The following is a 19,999-nucleotide window of genomic DNA, read 5'->3' as shown; positions in this document are numbered from 1 at the left end:
CATTAAGACAGTCATGTCCTCAAAAGACATATTTTTGAAACTTTTTAAAAAACATGAAATTTCAAGACAATGTTGCAGTGTCAATTTAATAAACTTTTTTTTTGACTGCTTATTTAAACATTAATGAACAAGAATGTATGTTGGGTTAATGATGCTAGGTTTAGTTAAACACAAACACACGCATGCACTGGCACACATGCATACACTCATAAGTGCATATACACACACTTATATGTTGGTGGGTATAAAACATTTAACACATTGATGTCTGAACTAAATAAAGGACATTTGGGATCAAATTTGGATCACCTTAAAGTGAACAAAAAATAGATTTTACATTTGAAACAAACAAATAAAATACACAAATAAAAATAATCAAAGAAATAAATCAACTTTAGGGTGGTACAGATTTATGGGGTTCAGTTTGAGTTACTTTATCTTTGTCTTTAAAAATCCCCCTTCATGCAGCCTTACAAGCTGAAAATATTTTCTGTTTTCTTGATTTTAGTCTGCATCATATTGAACAAACAGAAGCCTGGAGTAACGCGATTTGAATTTTAAACTGTATCACAGCCTCACTTGACACAGATTTCTGATTGGTTGATCACAGTGGGAGGGAAAACTCTGTGGTTGACGTCACCAACGGGCCGGAATCTGCAAGCGGGAGAAGTGCAGAGAACGAGACTTTTGACGAGCGTTTGTCGTATTTTTTCTGCGTTTTAACAATCCGTGGGATGAATCTCCAACATATTTTTTGCTTGTCTGGAAAAGATTCAAGTAAAATCTTTGAAGTTTGAACGGTAAGTTTGCGATTTCTTTCTTCCAACTCTGAACTCAGTTGAATGCTAAAGGTGTTTAAGCTAGCTCCGCCAATACTGCAGACGTCTGGGCTACTCGCGGTGGCTTTGGCTGTATAAGTAATTATTACATTTTACAAAGGTTAACTTGTGCTTTTTGAAATAAAAAATAGAGTCATTGAAGAGTTATTTGCAGTGCAGAGTTTACAGAATGAGCCTCGATTTTTTTCCAAACGCGTGAGTGCTAAGTAACTGTTGGAAGACATTTAATTGCTCTTCAGTTAAGATTAAGGGTCTGCAGGGTTCATCCCATCACAGTGTGACGACACCACAGACCATTTCCATTATTGCTAACTTCAAGATGTGCAGTTTCACTGTATGTGCAATTTTTACGATGTAAAAACCTTTCATCTTGTTTAAAAGATCTGCAGACGTTTGGCCTGGCATGTCATCTTTTGAAACTGGTTATGGACAAGTGTTTAAGTAAAGTCATCATTAACTGCTCACATGTCTAGAAATCATAATCTGAAAATTTAAGTATGTACTGTATAGGAAAACATGTTCTTAGCCCTCTGTCAGTGGTGGAGATGTTAGAGAGCACAGATGTAGCTAAGCCAACAATGTCAACATTGATATGTAGGAGGATTTTAGTGAATCATATAAATCATATTTAAAAACCTTTCCAGATCTTACTTTGTGCTGTATAAAATGTGTGTACATGTTTTTTTTTTCCTTTCTGATTCAAGGTGATCTAAATTCTACACGTGAAAATGAGTGAATCAGAACCCATGTTCCTCCACACTGCCATTATGGAGGTCCTACCAGAGCCACACGACATCCTGGAAGAACACTTGCAGTCCATTGGAATAAATGGAGTTGTATGACGATCTACGATTCATAGAAGAGGCTGACTTGCTGCCAGCTTTGAGACCTGTTCAAGCCCGGAAACGTCTTGCTTTCTGGAAATTGAAATGTGAGTCTCAAAATTTTACAAATGAGTTTTTGTAATGCACGGAAGTGGATATGAATATGAATGGTAACACACTGACAGTACAGTATAAACTTAATACACTTAAGGCCTGTTCACACCGGGACGAATTTCGCCGGCGTAAATACTTGCTCTCTTCTTCTGAGTGAAAAGCGACTTTAAGAAGCGTAAAGTTGCGCAGCGCCACCTTGTGTACAGGAGTATTTCTGTTTACATTAAGCGCCATCTAATGTCAGGGAATGAAATTGCATGTTCACTCGGCTCATCGTCAGCGAAAATCGCCTGGGTGTGAACACAAAAAACGCTGGCGAATAACGCCTGGCGAATATTCGTCCCGGTGTGTACGGGCCTTTATACTGTTTGTTTGTTTTTTGTTGCAGACCAAACGCCAGAGAACAGCACATCGTCATCTGTTGAGACCTCACCAACACAATCATCATCACTTTTGTTATAGTCACCGAGAAGTTCGTCACACATCTTCGTCCACATCTTCCAGAAGCCGAGGACTGTACATACATTGACTGGGAGGACAGCTTTGAAATTCCATGGAGTAAGTTTTCTGAGGAATTTGTGCAGTCTTTGGAGAGTCTTTGGAAAGAGACCTGGCCCAAGACAAGGAAGGAAATGGTTTGCACTCTTGTTGCAGAAATGATGAAAGCAAGACGTTTTTCCAAACTCTAAAAGCCTGCAGATGATGCAAGGAGAGCAGAGTGGCTGCTCAGAAGAGATGAGATGTTAAAGAGATGCGCTTTCTTCTGCTCTGCTACTTTAATGAGGAGGATGCCATGTCCTTGTAGAAGATGCAGACGAGGTCCAGATGCAGCAGGTGCTGTTGACTCCAACTGTTATTGTATGTGGTAAGTAAAGTTTCAAATGTTAAATTATTCTAAAGGTTTTGTCTTTGTACACTGTACATGAGTGACATGTTTACTTTATCCATTGATCTGTCTTTAGGACAGTCTTGCTTTTCCCCAAGGAGGTTCATGCTCAGTTGGGACCGCTCCATCGTACACAACAACATTGCAGCACTGTGCCTGATGTTCAGAAGCTACTTCTGCTTTAACAGTCATTATCCAACTGAGCTGGCTTCAACCCTGGAGTTTCTGCAAAGGTACATATTTATGAGTGCTGTCATGCGATTCATTTTTGGGTGTGGTTAGTTAATCATGACCTGCAGTTAATTATTCTTATTAATCTTGTATTAATCTAACTCAGGGCTGCTCATCCCTGGTCCTTGAGATCTACCAGCCTGCCTGATTTCCAGCTGATTACCTGGACCAGGTGTGTTCATTCAATCAGAATGTGGAGACATCTGGTTGAGCTGATCAACAGCTAGCAGGGCTTGGAGATCTAGAAAACAGGCAGGGTGATGGATCCCAAGGACCAGGAATGAGCAGCCCTGGCTAACCTAAAATTTAGCTTTGAAAATCCTTATTTTGGGGTAATTTGATTTAAATAGCAAGATTGTGTCACATTAAAAGAAATAAAATACAATTTAAAGGGTGGCTTTATGAATTTTTCTAAGTATAACAGACTTTTTTCCAACCTTTACTTTTGTACCACTAAGGGATAATTCTTCAGTCTCAAACAGAACAAAGACGTAAGCCAAAGTGCTCTAATTTAAAAAACTAATGGAAATATTCTGAACAATCCAAAAAATATTGACCACAAAATTCTTAATCATACCATAATATATATTCGTTGAAATATCTTATTCCACAGTTTGCCGTCTGACACGATCAGCCCTCAGCGTCCCAATTAAGACATGGGTATTATTTTTCCCTTGTTAAGAGCCAACCATGCAAAATATGACTTGATCATTTCTTAAATGTTTGATCTGGACTGTATCATGAAAAATAAAATGAAACAGATTTGAACCTTATTTGTTAAATAGTTAATGCCCATAGTATGCTGAATTTCAATTCTTTTAACTGAAACAGATGTCCTCTCTAGCGACGTGTGGCTGCTTTTAGGGATGACAGAAACGTAATCTTATGGTAGCATTATGCAGCTGCTTTTATAAAACTACAGTTTGCTTCTAGCTTGAAGTGTTATCTTTGTTTGTTATGTGCGGTCTATTATCAATTTACTCATGCCAGATTTTAATGTTCTTGTCTTACAGCTGATGTCCTAAGATGTGCCACTCTACCTGGTTGGGAACAAATTGAAGAGGCCAAGCTCAAGAAAGCCTTTGTCAGCAAATGTAGGGCAGAGCAGGTTCTAAGGCAACTGCTATGATCTACAGTATGCGGACTGGTTTCTCTTCCATATTTTTTCTTATTTTTTATCTTAATTCGGTTCTCAAATTGGTTCATGGATTTGATAGTCTGCAAGTTTCAGAGAATGTTTTTATGTTTATGTTTTTATAATGTTTTATTTTCAGTGTCTTGTTTAAAATCTGGAAGTATTCATGACCAGCGTGTCAACCAGATTGAGTATGCCACGGTTCATGTACTTAATGCATTTAATATTTTAAAAAGTGTCTAATACCGCTACCACAATTCAAATGCTGTACTGATGATGGTGCTGCCCAAATAAAGTGTAAAGCATTTACATTTCTAGTATTGTTTTTACTGTTACTGTATATCAGTGGTCTCCCAACCTGGTCCTTGAAGGTCACTGTTCTGCATGTTTTAGCTGTTTTCCTGCTCTAACAGATCTGCTGCAGTGGTTGAATTGCCTCCTCAAGTTCTGCAGGAGGTGGTTAATCACCTGTTGATTCACATCTGGGGAGCAAAGAAACATCTAAACCCTACAGGATGGTGGCCCTTGAGGACCAGGATTGGCGACCACTGCTATAAAAATAACTTCTCTTTTCTTTCTCAAATACATCTCAAATATCATTCTCATTAACGGCTTTGGTTAGACATTCAAGAGAAATGATTAAGACATGAAAGAGACATCAGACAGACAACGATGAGATCTCTTTTACGACTCATTCTTCTCAGATTTGTCTCATGAGCGTCTTAGATTCGTCTCTCCCACTTCTTAATTATTGCTCAAACAGTTGTCTCAACTCAACCTCATTTGTCTCAGTGATGTCTTTTCTCATTATAGCTTAACTCTTGCTCCTAAGGGACCCTTAGGAGCAAGAGTTCAGAAGCAAATGATCACAGAATGATACGAATATGAGACGCTCAAACTGATCTCAAGAGACGAGATCAAGCAACATATGAGCAACAGATTTTTCCTATGGGTTGTTAGGCACAATCAAATCCTAAAAGCGCAAAAAAATATTAGGTATAGTTAGTTGCTTATATATGTTTAAAAAATGATAGATTTGCTTTTATTCTCTATAAGAAATTTTCCTCAACCAGGATAAAGTCCAGACTTTCTGTAACAACTTGAATTATTCTTTTGAGACATGTTTTTCCATTTTCGTTCAGTTGAACTGTTACGTTGTGAAGTCTTTATTTTTAAGGTTTTTCATCAGATTTATCTTATGCTGAACTTTTCGTGTTTTAGAATTATAGCTACGTTCTGAACGTTCATCCACTCTGAGTGCCAGACCTTAAGCAGTGTTTTTGAAATGCAGAGAGGAAAAGATGAAAAAACTGGATCATTTATGTGTAAAGAGACACTGAAATACACCATCAGACATGAAAAAGGTGTACTTTATTTTTTACTTGGCCCTGTATTATATGTGCAGAGAGATGTGTGGAAAGCAATGTAATTCACTGATCAATTTTCACTGCTTGGGCTGCTCACTGTCGCAAGGAGGAGCAATCCATCGCAGCATGCAGTGGGAGAGAGTGGAGGTGCACTCTGCACAGGACAGAAGTCTACTCTAATAAAGTCACACTCACCTTCAAATGGACACAATTATTCGTGATCTAACTAATGTGTGCATCTTTTGACTGAGCATGGGTTGATCTTGATGTGACAGCTTGTTCTGTACAGTGAACCAAGTTTATAACAAAAATCGTTTATTTCCTCCAGAAAACATGGCTGAGCGCATTATAGTCTACTGATGAGAAAGATGAAGGAATCCATACTCGCCGTGTGAAATCTCTCACATAAATAATAAATACGTCCATTCATGACTTTAACATTATCACTCTAGTTCCAGTTTAGTGCTGCATTTTACTGCTCTTCCATCTCCTCCTTTTTGAAATTCATGATGCAGCAAAGTCTAAGGGCCAACATGTTTTACATCCCTCTTTGTGCTATTTACTTGTTTTTGCATGTGCTCTATACCTCAAGCACACCACTGTTTATTTTATTTATTTTTTTACAATCCGTTTCAAGAAAGCCACAAAAAAAAACTCATACAAAGACTACGTGTCGCTTAAATATTCTGTGCTTTAGTGACTATTCCTTTGATCTTTTTGGCAAGTTAAATCACACAATTTCTTAAACTCTATATCATCGTAACTCTAACCCTAAATAAACTTAACTCATCTGAAAGAAAAAAAAACAAAAAACTCTAATTCTGCTGTCTATGAACTACTTCGCTGGGACTAGCTTTTACCCAGTTTAATAAAACCTCTCTGCATAACGTTTCTAAATATTCATTTACTACTGTCTTCTTCTGATTTGTTATGTCTTCAGTGACATTAAGGATACACTGCAACAGGAAAAGAAAGTATTTTATTACTAACGGTTTACCTGATCTTACTCTTTCTGTACTTTATGTTGTTAATCTTTTGGGATTATCATATTAGGGACACCTTTCATTTTTTTCTTCAGTATATTACAATTGATTAGATTCAACTTTATTGTCATTGCACATGTACAGGTACAAAATAACGAAAAGCAGTTTATGTCTTAAGGCCGTGTCGCACGATCACTATGTACATTTTTGCGCATATTGCACAGATGAACATTGATCATAAGTGAAATTTTCACAGATGTTTTACCAATGAACCACATTAAAACCTCGGAAGTAGAACCATAAACCAAAGAACACGTAAATCAACATAGAAAATTAACCGTGCGGGATTATTGCACTGTTTACATACAATTCATTAGTGATTTGTGCGTCAATTATGTAGTTTTAACGCAAAATGTGCGCGCTATAGAAGTTATCCATCGGCGGTACATGTGTGAGAAGTCTGTTAGACATATGTTTGTGTATTTGCTTATGTATTCAGTATGCATCTCGTAAAAACCACACACAATTGCTGCCTAATTCTCAACCGATAATTTTGAAGAGCTCAAAAATGAATTAACATAAAGACCCGTCGGCCAAAACCCTCGACAGACATCTGCGCACATCGCTGACAATTGCAAGAAACACATGAATTACGTACATCGCGCTTGTGTCACAAAGGACCAAAATTTCAAATGGGAAAAACGTGCAAAATGTACATTGTGGCTGTAGAGCTTTAACCAGAGTGCAACAAGATTAAGTGCAGGATATAATCAGACAACCATAAGATAAATGTGCAAATATGAGGTGAATATGAATACAATATGCAGGATAGGACTGTATATTGATTTACAGGTTTGCTGATTAGAAGTCTACCAGTACAAGTACATATTTGCATTTAATATAGTAAACAATTGCGGAAATCCTTTTTCAAGTTCCAATATCCTGCCTAACCCTACATGTTGGAAATCTGGGGTCACTGGTCTGTTTTAGGATTTCATTTCAACCAAGCTCTCAGATATTTAGAGCTGAATTAGTTTGAGTTTGCCCCTTCACAAACATATGCTGTATTTTTCCAAACTCAATGTTATGGGTGTATCTCTGCAGAGGACGTTGTTCCAACAGCTCAAAATTGTATTCTATTGCTACTTTACAATTAAAAGTCATGCTACAATATTGCCTGTACAAAAAAATAAGAGGATTTTTCCTGGCCACCATTCCAAAAAAAAATTGATTTTGTTGCACAGCAGTGTACCAATCTTATCCTAAACAAGCTCAAATCATGAATAAGATAAGCTTGCTAATTAATTTTTTTCCAGAATAAGATTATAAAACAGATTAATTATATCTGAGGTATAATATTTGTGGATATACTTTATTTATTTTTTTTATTCAGCAATAGATATATTTACAAAGAGGCACATTAATACTCAGTATAAGTATACTTTGTCTTGATTTAAAATCTGTCAATAACTGCAATGATAGGTATTTTACTGAGATAGGAGCTGTTGATGGAGCTCAAAACCCTCATCTGCTGCTGACAATCTGCTATGAAACAATTACGCAGGAACATTTCTGATGTTGCAACACATAGTTATTCAGAATTTCATCCATAAAATACTCATTCTTTAGAATATGGTGTGTATGTAGACAGTTATTTTTACTGTGATTTCCTACTGGTGAAGTTCCAAATCCAAATTTCCCTTTTACTGAATGTAGCTAAGAGCTGACCATTGCAGACATCAGTTAAATGCTGCTTTTTGATTGTTTTTTAAGATGGCATAACAAAAACAAATATTCTTGGTTAAGGAGGCAGAAAAGGGGAACATCAGGAGCCTCTTTCCCTAAATTAAAAGCAAAATAAAGCAATAACTAATGCTAGAAAAAAGTTTTTTTGTAATCGTAAATGCTCTTTAAATATTAGATGTTACGGCATCACTGTCAGTCTGATAAAGCTTCATGATATTCAAGATGTCTAATCAGCACTGACGGTGAATCCCTCAAACATAAAATGGGTTAAACCAAATGACCAGTTTTTAAAACCTATATGTTATTTCTGATATTCCAATAATTTACGAGATAGTGGCCTCCATGATTCATTTGTGCAATCAATAATAGATTTTGTGTGAAGTGGCATAATTAGAGCACCAAAAAAAGGGGAAATAAAACAATTAATTTTAAAGTAAATCAGCTGCCTCGTGATTCAGTGACTATTTCAATGTAAACAAAAAAAGAAACGTGAAAATGTTGGCTTATAAATGCTGAGCATACAAATCAATTGTGTATCCCTTTTTATTTTCCCATGCCCGGAGTAACCCTCTTCTAGTCTTGATTCTATAATGTGCATACCTGACACCAGCTGCTGCTGCACCACAACACAAAAATAATGACAGAACAGTGACAGAATTCACCTTAGGGCCTGCACACAGCAACTATGAAGAATCTCTGCATGCTTTTCTAACTGTTTCGTATCGATTACCAGAAGAAATATGCCGTCCGAGACTCTGTTTGGGGTCTATGTCTCTGTTGCTGAAGACATTGGCAGTAATGCATGGTAATGATAACGACCATCCTGTCGGATTTCATTAGGCAACACATGACAGCAAGAACTCTGGCTGTAACATCCTGCAACACTGTGACAAGCCAAAGATGTGATTATCACCACTAACTGCATCCCCCACAGCTGGTTGAAAAAAATAAATAAAAAGACATAAATACATAAAGGTCCCTCAGCACACACTGCTAATTCAAATTACAGATCCAATAGGGCTCAAGGGTTTCAACTCTCCAACGAGAAAAACCCATTAACTTCAGTTTTTAGGACTGTTCTTTTCCAAACCCTTTTCACCCTTTTCAAAACTTGCAAAATTTCCATTTTTATTTATTTTTGCCAGAAAACAAAAGATCACTTAAAAAGGCGAGAAAGGGATGTCCCTTAAAGCCAAATAAGACAAAGTACAGTTGGATATGTTGTGCTCAATCATGAGTTGATTGGAAAAAAAAAACATGTTTCAGCTACCAATTTTTGTTTTCAAGGAAACTGTCAGACACGTGGAGGTGGACCATGATTCTGTAAACACATCTGTAAAGGTACAGGGTACAGTAGATGCAGCTGGTAGTCAAGTGGCTTTCAATGGCACTGCAGCTGCAGTAAAACTCACTGCCTTCCCTGATGCAACTACACAGCTGGCCGATACCTACACCATCCCCAGGGGGAGGTTTTGGAGGGTATTGTGCGGATAAGGCAGAGTTAAATGAGGGATGTTAACTTAACTTCAGAGCAAGATATTGACATGTAGCCCCACCTTAATCTAAGAGATTTACAAACTCGACAGTTTGGAGCAGTCATCCCAGACCTTCAGTGCTGCTCTCTGTTGTTTCTATTATTATTTTTCGCCTGCATAATGAACAGCAAGCAGTGACCTCTTCAATCCCTCGCTTCGAAACCAGGACAAACAGCTTGTAAGCAATTTCCAAAGACAACTGGGTTAAAACTGGGGAAGCCTGAACTTCTAAAACTGAACATGATTAAAAATGAACAATCCCAACAGCAAACATGAACCCCATCAGAAAACTGACAAATAAACTAAAGACTAATCTGGGTGGAGGCCCTTGTAGGGTCTAACATGAAGTTTTCCTGACATCTTTTGTTCATGCTGTGGTGAAGAGAATTTCCCCAGCTGCCGACACACCCGAGCTGTTCCCCTGATACGCCTTTCTGTGCGTGGCAACTTAATGCATGTGTCACACTTTGACCATCTTCATCAGAGGATGAGGAGCTTCTAGCTGTTTTTTGGGGGGAGCTTAAAAGGCTGAGACTGTTAAACACCAGTACAAATAGTGACTGCTCCACCATGTGAGCACAGAAAACATCTGCATGTGAAAAATGATAGATAGATAGATAGATAGATAGATAGATAGATAGATAGATAGATAGATAGATAGATAGATAGATAGATAGATAGATAGATAGATAGATAGATAGATAGATAGATAGATAGATAGATAGATAGATAGATAGATAGATAGATAGATAGATAGATAGATAGATAGATAGATAGATAGATAGATAGATAGATACTAAACAATTCTTATTACCAGGTACTTACCAAAAGCGGTGCAATTATTGATGCCAAATAGTTGATGCCACAGCTCATGATTTAACTGAACCAGACTTGTTTCACTTGATGAATAAAAAAAACTCTGATTATCAGATGTGGAGTATTTAAAAAAAAATTCCAAACACAACAGTTAAAACCGCCTCATCAAGCTGGTCAGTGCTATGATGCAGGATCCATGGGACGTGATAAGCGGCTCTAATGTCCTAAAAAGCAGCCAGCGGGGGTACCACCTTCAGGTTACCTGCGTCGGGATGGAACCCCACCTCAAATCCCCGAACAATCCGATTGGGACTCAAAGTCTGGGAACAGCGAGGCTATAGGATAAAAAATCCGCTGTAAATCCAAACAGCTCGAGGGGGAGTCCGAGAAATCAAATGAGTTGCATCCAGGCTGCGTGCGCGCAGAGCTATCCAGTCTCCTTACGCACAAGCAGGGCGAGTTCAGTTCCTTCTTCTATCACGGAGCGAGATAAGAGATGCAGTCCGGGCGATAGTTTCAGGAGGGTTGCGTGTCCAAGGCTCACAGACGGCCCCCCATCAGCACCGGGATTCGAACCCCAGCTCTTCCTTTCCGCGGCAGATGCTGTTTGTTGTCATAACTTCCACGATCAGAAGCGCATTGAAGGAATCCCACCCATGCAGGATGCTGCGTCTCATCCCCACCAAATCTCCTCTAGAATGATGCGTACCCATGCGAGCGAATACTTTTCATCATGCACGACTCGCTCCGCCACAGCAGCGACGCAGACGGTGTCTCCGGGCGGGATGGAGCCGGGGAGCATCAGTCAGTCGGTGTCCCAGAGAAAAGGTGCCCGGTGCGGTGCGTCCTCCTGACTAAAACTCGCATGGCGCTGCCGTCACGCCATGATGATGTCTGGAGCGGAGTGGACACATTCTCGTCTTCACAGGAAACGACTGACACCTTTCATGGACAGCGCGGCACTGCAGCAATGTGATGTCATTTGAATTCAAAGCAAATGCCAAAAAATAAAACCCCAAAAAAGGACGGATTTCTCTACGTCAAGGAGCAAAGGAGTTAACGTGAAGGGGGAGCTGCTGAGGTGTTTTGTGATACTCCGGGATGGGCTGGTGTTGCTCATGTGGTCCAGTACAGGATGATACTGCAACAGAGGAGGGGAGGGGGAGACTGAGAGGAGGAGATGGAGAGATGGAGGGAGGAAAAGAGTGGTCACTGCTGCTCTTCAAACCCCACAGTCATCCCTATACTGACTAAAGGTGTGCTCAGTGCTTTGTGCTCAAGCTCTAATGATTTTTTCTTATCCCTCTTCAATAGCCATCATGGAGCACAAACACCTTTACCAGCCAGGATGTCTAAAAACAGCCTTTCCTGTTTCACTCTGTGGGACGGGCACTTGTCTTTACCACACAGCTATGGGACTTTCAAAGAAAAAAATTGAAATAATTGTTTATTAATCCTCTCAGAGGTACAAAATAAAGCCAGAGATCAAACATTTTGTGATGAAAACCCTTTTTGTTTTTTTAAACATGTTCTTGTGGCATGTACCTCATGTTGGGGGAAATATGTGAAGAAAATGAAGCTTAAAATTGCATTGCATGATTGTAGTTGTGGTGTAGGAGCTACAACAGGCAAGCCACAAGCTCCCTGCTCCGCTCCATTCTGATGCATCCACTTGTGGACAAATGGATCTTTTAACGTCTTTGTTTTCCTCGTTTGAGCAGACATCTGTCTCAAAATTGTACGGCTGGATCAACATTGCTTGCCATTTCAGTTGCACTGATAATGTTATGTTGGGGTTGTAAGGTAGCGGGAAAGTGTGTAAACAAAGGGATGATTGGAATTCTTGTTCTTCTGTAGAACCTATGACCTATAGCAAGCAACACATTTTTAAAAAATATATATATATATATATATATATTTTTTTGCTTAAAACGGCATAATAACAATTAAAATACCACTGGTGAAGCTTTTACAATATGATTTGAGTGGGACTTTAAATGGAATATCCTTTTATGTGAATTTTCATTCATCCACGTCTTTATGGAGGCAACAAAAATTCTGCCACAACTAAAAAGAATCCGAAAAATCAGATTGATTTGGTTGCAGGAGCTTATCTCGTATAATTTATTCGTTGAAGTTTGTGGTAAATTTACGGCAGAAACTAACTAAAAAAGTGTGAAATGCTGATGATTTAAATCAAAGTCATTTTCTTAATTTTTTAGCAAGATGTTAGGTCAAATTAATTTCATGTAACTGTTCTAAAATCTGATGCCACAATTGAAGCGCAAACATATTTAAATACATTTGCAGCAGGTACACTTTATGGTCTTATAATAAACTTGTCAAGTGCAAGGTATATTTTTCCTTCCAGCCACAGTTTTGCAGTAGACTTCTCCTCAGTGCTGTAGTTTCCAAATGATGGTTGTTTTACTCTGGAAACATGACAGGACTGCAGTTATCTGATGCTCCACTGTTTGTACCAGAGCAGCAGCCTGCTAGAATTAAAGGGCATCGCTGAATGATTGGCCCAACCTCTGTGTTGTTCAAGATACAAACATGCTGGTTGGGACACACACTTTTTTTTATCCAACACGTCTTCTTTTGATCTGCACAGACCCACTCGAACCATCACAGCCTAAGTGTCTGTAAAATGGATTGAAACTACCCAAATTTAGACCCCTCAAGCAAGTTTTGTGCCTTTTGAACAGATTCCTCAAAATATTGTGACGCTGAGCGCACCGCGGAATTGGAGTTTCATTATGAGATTACTCCGAGCCCGATCTGAATGAGCATGTGTGTTCATGACTTGGGTGCAGCGCTCCAGACACATGCAGCGAATACTGATGGAAATTGAGAAAGAGCCATGAAGGAAGCCAATCTGCTATTTATATCAGGCTGCCTTCCACGGGGCTAAGCTCCCTCTCACAGTAATGCACTCTAAAAGTGATTGATTAGTCTGTTATTGAGATATTGTCCATCTTAACAGTCCTCACTCCCTGAAGTGATGAAATTACTGCACAGTGGTCTTTGAAAGCATAATAGCAAATTAGGTCAATGTGATCCATCCACTTTAATCAGTGAATTTGCTATCCCAAAATGCAAAGCACGGTAGTAGGGTGGGGTGGGGGGTCTAGTACACAGCACAACCTGCTAATGTGTTCGAAGGTTGTGCTCTGTGACCTGGAACATATTTAATGCTGAGGCGGCTCAATTTAGCATCAGGTGAACAAAGTCTTTGTCCATGTTGGCCATGTTCACCTCTAAATGCATTTTTTCCCCCACCAACACAACCGTTGTTGCTATTTACACAAACTGTTCAGGTCAATTTTCACAAGAGTTGCAAATTTCCTTTCCCGGCATTGACCTCAAAGGACTCTTAATGTGATGCTCCATCACTCCGGCCCGTGGATGAATGGTCCAGTGTGTACGATTGAAATTGGGATTAAATGTAGCGCAGTGGCAAGAAAATAAAAGGAAGGCAGAGAAAAGAAAAGCAACATCATGACAGAGCATCCAGCACAACACTTTAAAATGGATGAAGGCCTATTTGTCTCTAACATAATCCCTCCATGCATTGTTCCTTTCATTGTGAAAACTTCCTGTTAATCTGCCACAGATGTAATGTCCTCTGTAAAGCTACATTCATGTGGTGCACGTTCAAGAGTGTGTTAGCATATGGTGTTCACACTCGACTGTGGCTACCTGACACTAGCACATGTTTGCCACCTACAGATGGAAGAGACTTCGTGCAAAATATTGAAGCGGTGTACATTCTGTGTATCTTGCTCCAGGCTTTTTTCCGTTCACAGCTCTATTCTGATGATTGAAAGAATTGAGCTGAATCCGAATTCTTTCTCCACCCATACGGCTTCTCCCTACCCCTATATTTGTCCCTCTAAGCCAGGGGTGTCAAGCTTGATTGATCAGGGGGTCAAAATCAAAAACACGCTGAAGGTCGTAGGCCGAACCGGACAGAATTTTGTTGAAGACTTTAAAACTTTCACTTAGATTATATTCTTTAATTACTGCCACATTCGCTCCACAAATGAGACAAAAGTTTCTTTTTTATGTCAATTAACAATGATCCTGCCTCCAGTCGGTTTTTGAATGTTTTGTGTTCAGAATCACGGTTTTCTCTTCAGCATTGTGAGCGCTAGTGTTCACCAGGGCAACTGAAGCAGTGCATTATGGGATATGTAGTGAAAATGATGCCACCATTGTATACCATTGGGAAGCTGAAGCACTGAATTATGGGATATGTAGTTAAGTCGTTGTCAGCACATTTCGCCTGGCCATCAATAACAATGACATAAAAGGATCTCGCGGGCCACTCGTCTTTTACACATGTGCTCTAAGAGGAGAGATATGGAAAAAAATACTGTTTTCAAATTCAGAAGTTACAACTTTTCGAAGACGTCGTCAATAGCCGCTGAACAACTACGTTAGCGCGTAGCTGCCAGCGTCCGGTGAATACACGACAACATCGGTTTTATAATTTTAAGTCATGCAAAAACAAAAACTCAATAATTACATTGAAATGTAAACTTCTGTGCTTCAGAGCACACCCATGTGAAAAAAAGCATCTCTTCTCCGCTCCACAAGTTTGACGCGGGTCACCCCACTGGTGGAGGGTTGACAAGTCCTATGTCTATACAGATCCTCCTTAAAAAAAAACACTTATGGACACCACCACAGCTACAAAAGGCCCTACAATTGGAGAAATAGGGAGGGGCCAGAGGGGTAGGGGAGGAATTCGGATTTGAGCTTGGAGTCATATAATTCCGTCCGAGCACAACCGCAATCATTAGTTTCTTCTCCCTAATCAATTATCAAACGGTTGGCAATTCCGGGAATTGAAAGAGATGCCATCCATCCGTCACTATCAAAGCCAAGTCCCTGATTGGTCAAAGTGTAACCGGGTTTAGCTTTTAATGTGTATTCAATTGTATTATTTGTAGAGCGTGAAAACAGTCTCAAAAACGTGCGTAACAACGTGAGAACGGTGAAGCCCAAAACACGCACATACACGTGATACATCAACTTTCTTCACTTGAACGTGCGTTGATGTGAATGCAGCCTCACATTCTTTTTTTGGCTCTGGAGATTTTTGTTTTTTTCCATAAAAATACAAGCAGCAGCAGAAAGCAGCAGGCTGTTTTCGGTAAAGGCCAGCCTCTACATCATGGACAGACTGCAAATACACCATTTGCATGAGGACTTTTCTACTCCTTTGATTTATTCAAGCAAGCTCCGTATCGATTCTTTACTAGTGGGAAAGCAAAATAAAAAACATAAGGTTGACCTCAAACTAAAGAATAACTTTAGCTTAATAAAGGATGACCTCACATTTCTCCTGCAGTCGGTACAGGTTAAACAATGGGTCACTCTCATCGTACCAAGATCGCAATTAACCCAGATGTTTGGTAATTTGCCCCTCTGGTCAGTTACATGTCAATCAGTCTGCTGCACTCTCTATAAAACCAGTACCAGCTGACGATGTTACAAACTCCTCCGTATGTCCACATATAAAAGCTTTAAACATAGAACTCAGTCGTCTGGGGAAGTGCCAGTTTCAGCTCCCTCCCAACCATGCTGTCGCATCCCTGCTGGAAGTTTTAAAGGAATCCTGCTGCTCTTTAGCAATAAAGATGAATGTGTTTCAGCTGCAAAGGCTCTCTTCTGTCACGGAACGCATGAGTAACCGAATGTGTAAAACTGCCGTTAAGAAGCCCAAAATAAAATAAAAAAATCAGTATCACTAATTGGAATTAGGAATCAGACTGTTACTATATTGAAACCGATAAAGGACACTTTGGAAAATCACATCCATTAATTCCATCTGGAAAATGAGTTTTACAAGAAAGAAAAAAGATTCAAAAGGTCATCTTCTTACTTTTGTAATAAAATTGAAATCCCTTCCTCGTGGACCCAGAAACACCGTCTCAATGCCAATAAGAAAACATCAGACAGAGGATGTCTGGCCTTTTTAAAGTAGTTTTTCGCATAATGTTTTGACATCTTTTATCTTAACAGTGTCTGCACTTAGTAATTCTGCATCTGAAAGAGCACTCTGTTTCACTTCAAACAAGGGCATAAAATCTGCCATCACATTTGTTGTTTTTGTCCCTGATGAATCTCTGCATGCCTGCAGACTTGTACATATTTTTTTCTCCATGATTTTCTGGTATGCGGTAGGGTTGTGCCGATGGACGATATCATCGTCCATCGTGATGGGTGACTGACATCCCGATGGAGAGACCACCATCGTGATGCCACGCCCCCGCCACGTTGCGCGTCGACACCATAAGCCGCGGTTACATGTACAAAATATCCTGATGGGATCAATGGTCGGATTAGAATCCAACCGTGTACATGGGCCCAGAAAAATGTTTTCAGAATATAAAAACGTTCACTAAGGTCACAATTTCGGTCGGAATAAATCATTCGCACATGCGCAGTATTCGCACATGCGCAGTTTGAAAACCGGAAGGGGATACAACTTCCGCCGAGCGGCTTTTTTTCCAAACTTTATTGAATGTAACAATTCAATACAAAACGATAACAGCACCAAGCGGCTATATATATTGACATGTCAGCTCGGTAAAATACGAGATGATATTCTAAACGTGCTTTTAATAATGTTACGGTTATTATGAAACACCTGTTCGCTCATCATTTGAATTTTAATCCGTGTGGTCAGTGCTTTTTCTGAACGGAGCCAGGATTAGCAGTATGCTAACATGGGCTAACAACATTAGCTTTGGGTGGTGCTGCTTGCTGGCTGCACGTAAACATGTAAGAATAACATCAGCCTTTATTTAGTCGGGACACGACTGGAAACACAAATCTGTGTGATTGTTTGAATGTTTTCTAAGGACTGAGCGACATTTCTGCTTTGAAGCTCAAACCGCTGTGTGTGCTGACGATCCGAGCTGTGCTCAGACACACTTTTAGACCCGGTTCTGAGTTCGGTTGCTTGTACCCCTAGAGCTGCGGGACAGATCGCAGTCTTAAATCTCCCACACATACCGCTCATGTACCCCCCCCCCCTTCCCATCAAACACAAAGCTTTAAGTCCGCGTGGACCGGTCCGCCGGTCCACTTCACTAATTAAGTGCGGGAGCGACTACACTTCTTTTCTATCTTGCTTGTTACTTTTTCTGTTAAAGTCACTTCCCTCAGTTTATACTACATCGCGGATTAACCATTAGTTGGGAAATAAAATGAAAAAAGCAAAATAACGAATAGCAGTTATATAAGAACGAAAAATGTAAAAAATAACACCCCCCCCCCGACGATGTCATCGTCCATCCCGATGGTTGACAGCAAACATCGTCAACGGCCAAATTAGGGGACATCGCCCAACCCTAGTATGCGGTCAATTTAGACTAGACAGGCAGATCTCTTCTTGCTGACTGCATACACGTCAGTCTGACAAAAGATGAGTGTGATCAAGTAAGTGCTGTCTGTCACTTTTTAGCAGAAACTGGAAGGTTTTCTACCACAGATTGTTTAGATTTTCATCATAAAACGGGTGCGAAGTGTGACATAGATGCTCCTTTTAACTGTTTGACAATGTCAATTATTTCTGCCTGTTGAGACCCGAGGTTTTCTTATGTCACTCAGAAATCATGATTAGCAGATAATAATACAATTATACCAACACAAATAGCATTATAGTCATCCACAAAATAAAACAACAATATGGGAAAAAAGTTCCACAAATAGCTATGTTTACACACACACACACATATATATATATATATATAATATATGTATTATAAATCTATGTATATAAATTTAAATATATTAGATAAGTTGTGGTGGCCCACAAGGATCAATCCTGGGCCCGCGACTATTCAATATTTACATAAATGATATATTCAATGTTTCAAAGCTTATGAAACTTATATTATTTGCTGATGACACAAATATATTCTATTGTACAGATAATCATAGAGAACTTATCAATGTGGTAAACACAGAGTTAAACAAAATAAAATTATGGATGGATTACAACAAATTATCTTTGAACCTTGATAAAACAAAAGTGATGCTTTTTGGTAACTACAATGCCAATAAAGAGCTCTCAATTGAAATTAATAATATCTTAATTGAAAGTGTTACAGAAATCAAATTCCTAGGTGTTTTTATCGATGACAAACTAAGTTGGAAGCCACACATCAGAAACATACAAACTAAAGTCTCAAAAAGTATTTCAATCGTAAGTAGATATTTATTGTACTGTTCTTTAATATTACCATATTTCACTTACTGTATAGAAATTTGGGGGAATAATTACAAGAGTTCACTTCATCCTCTCTTTTTACTTCAAAAACGAGCCGTCAGAATTGTACATAAAGCCGGATATCTTGATCATACAAGCAATCTTTTTTATCAATCTAGACTTTTAAAACTGCATGACCTTGTGGATTTTTACACTGCACAACTTTTATACAGAGCCAGTGAGAAATCGTTACCATTCAATTTCCAAAAACAGTTCTTAGAAAATGAAGGAGACTACAAACTGAGGGGATGTAGGAACTTCAAGATCAAAATGATAAGAACCACAAAGAAAAGTTTCTGTGTGTCGGTGTGGGGCACTAAACTTTGGAACGGGTTAAGTAATGAGCTCAAACAATGTTCAAATATCCAAATATTCAAGAAAACGTATAAAGAAACTCTAATTTCAGGATATAAAGATACGAGGAGTTAAGGATCAACCGGTGTTTGAATAATTCCAAATACATGTGTGAACTTGATTGTGGTGAAATAATCAAAGCTCTTTTAATTACAACCAATAAGTATTACAATTTTGTTTACTTGATCTGCAATGTGTAGCAATAATTAATGGTTTATTGTGATCATGTGTTCTAATGATAATCAATGATTATTACACAACGGTACCATTACTGTTTACAGAAATTGTGAATGAATGTTTTCTAAAGATAATCAATCATCAATAAGCACTGGATTATGTTACTTGAAGAGAATCTTATTTGATCAAAAACTGTAAAACTATCAAATGAATTAACTCAGTGAGGTGGGATTATATAAATTTGCTTCTTCCCACTCCTGTTCAAGCAATAAATCAAGCTATACTTAACTTTATTTAATTATCTCTATATTTAATTAAGCAAATGTGATTTAAGTGACTTTTTTGTTTTGTTTTATTTTTTGTCTTTTTAAACTATTCATTTCAACATTTCTGTAATGAGTTTGATAAATGTGTAATTTCTTTATTGCTTTAACTACAATGCTTGAAATAAATCAAAACAAATCAAATATTATATTTTAAATAACATATTGGTTAAATATAAATAGATGAGACAAAAGTAAAAATACTGTCTGTTATGGCTTTTTTAAAATGGTTATATTTTTGTCCATTCCATTATATACATTTGGTTCCAATATCACACAGCACCAAAGGAAAAAAAAAGTAATCATTCTTCTTTGTTGCTACAACACGCTGTGTATGGAGAAAAAAATTTTAGACAACATGACAGAGCAGCAAAACTAGACA

General features: G+C 38.6%; 1 protein-coding gene and 1 long non-coding RNA gene across 4 annotated transcripts in view; one reads left to right on the top strand and one right to left on the bottom strand.

The window, feature by feature from the left end:
- Positions 1-12,195, bottom strand: part of lrfn1 (leucine rich repeat and fibronectin type III domain containing 1) — a 162,256-nt gene extending 150,061 nt beyond the window's left edge. For both annotated transcript variants that reach the window (XM_011482421.3, XM_004075586.4), the window contains exon 1: positions 10,486-12,195. The gene's annotated coding sequence lies outside the window, so the exon portion shown is untranslated. The remainder of the gene's footprint in view (positions 1-10,485) is intronic.
- LOC111948426 lies at positions 392-4,340 on the top strand. Of its 2 annotated transcripts, none has more exons than XR_002874430.1 (6): positions 392-800; positions 1,544-1,770; positions 2,166-2,335; positions 2,432-2,642; positions 2,740-2,896; positions 3,908-4,340. It is a non-coding gene; the product is annotated as an uncharacterized LOC111948426 (long non-coding RNA). The 2 variants fall into 2 exon arrangements; XR_002874431.1 differs by having other exon boundaries at positions 393-800; positions 2,562-2,642.
- Positions 12,196-19,999: the final 7,804 nt, after the last annotated feature.

Source organism: Oryzias latipes, chromosome 13 (assembly GCF_002234675.1).
Source record: "Oryzias latipes chromosome 13, ASM223467v1".
NCBI lineage: Eukaryota > Metazoa > Chordata > Actinopteri > Beloniformes > Adrianichthyidae > Oryzias > Oryzias latipes.
This window is presented reverse-complemented; position numbering and strand designations above follow the sequence as displayed.